Source organism: Buceros rhinoceros, unplaced genomic scaffold, assembly GCF_000710305.1.
Source record: "Buceros rhinoceros silvestris isolate BGI_N320 unplaced genomic scaffold, ASM71030v1 scaffold23716, whole genome shotgun sequence".
NCBI classification, from domain to species: domain Eukaryota; kingdom Metazoa; phylum Chordata; class Aves; order Bucerotiformes; family Bucerotidae; genus Buceros; species Buceros rhinoceros.
Window position 1 is genome coordinate 4,771 of NW_010418421.1, and position 1,634 is coordinate 6,404.

A 1,634-nucleotide genomic window follows, 5' to 3' on the forward strand; every position below is an offset into this window, starting at 1 on the left:
CTTGAGCAGTAATTGCTCAATGGATTGTTTCGCAGTGTCAGCCTAGGTGAGTACCTCGGAAGTCCTCTGAGTCAGGGCTTTCCAGCAGAGTGAAGTGCTCAAGGGCATGAAGTGAAATCCGGGTCCTCACGTGGCCTGTCTTAAGGCTGGGGTGCTGCAGCCAGGTGGGACCCCCCAGCATTTGTGTCTCGCTGACAGCACTGTGCTGAGCTCTGGGGTGTCTCACCAGCAGGTCACAAGGAGGAATGGAAAGGAGGGGAAAAAACCCAACCCAACAAAACAAAAAACTTGAAAAGCTTAACTCAGGTGCATCAGCCATCCTAAGAGGTGAGATTTGCTCGTAAAGAGGTTTAAAAGTGAGGAAAGCAGCAGCTTCCAGCAGGGCTTTCTGCTGTCAAGTGTCACGTTCGTTCTTGGCATCTGTGGAAGACGAGAAGGAGCCCCGGGAAGGAGGAGCACACCCCCGCGGTGCCAGGGCGGGTGGAAACGGAAGCCCCAAGACCAGCTCTAGAGTAAGAGTTGTTCTCCTCCATGTTTTAATTGGACAAACGGGGCTCCGGCTCAGGGTGGTCACCGTGGGGTGGTGGCGTGTTACAGACGCTCTAGGTGGCTGTTTTCTGGGAATGCTGGTCACCACTCAGGAGCTTCGCTTCCGCCAAGTTTTAAGGTCAGCTTTTGAAGTGCAGCACAGGTAACTGTGCTCCTGGAGCAAACGAGGGAAGTTCAGCCTGTTAAAAGCAAACAAACAAAAGTGCAGTGAGTTATTTTTACTCGAGTTTGCAAGCTTTATACTCCAAACTGCTTGTGGGCAGGCGGGAGGGATTAGGTAAAAAAACCACAGGAAGCCTCTAGTGTTTGATTTTTAGGCCTCTAAGTAGAGAAGAATAAAATACTTGTTACAGCTTTTTAAGGTGCCCCAGGCAGAGAGGTGTGGGTCTGCTGGATGCTGTTGGGTTCAGACTGTTTCTCCCTTTAAACCTCTTCTTACAAGCGGCAGCACTTGGCAGCTCTGCATGAAGAAAAAAACCGTGTGGTTGCCACATTAAAGCTGTAAAAAATAACCCACAACAAACCCAACCCAACAACCAAAACCCTGAAAATTAATAACAGTTTTATTTTTGGTGTTCCAGGAACAACTTCCGTTCCTGGGCTGGGCAGGGGAGCTGCAGGGAGGACACCGGTAGCGAGTTAGAGGAGGAGAGGGGTGGCCATAGTAGACTTGCTTGTCACCGCTACCTCCGAGCGCTCTTGGATAGACTGAAGATGTATCAAACCCCCTTGTGCTAAAGCCCAGAGAATTCCAGGCAGATTCAGCTGCGGCCAAGTTGAGTGGCATGGAGATTTAGGGGGGGAAAAAAAAAAAATCCCTTTACAAAATCTCTTTCTAGGTAAGCAGAGCTGGAGCAGATTGAGGCAGAGAGCGGGGGGCCGCCCGCCGTGGGCTCTCCTGGGCTGCTGCTGGTAGAGGGCACAAGGTTTGCTCGGGGCAGGTCTGTTAGTTGGGTTTTCACCGCGGTGAAGACAAACCAGTCCGGAAGGGTCAGGTTCTTCGTTCTCTAAAGTCCCCCAGGCAACTGCTTTGGTCTCAGGGTCCGGCTGTTGCCGAGGGGTGTCGTGGCTTGCCTGGCCGCGGG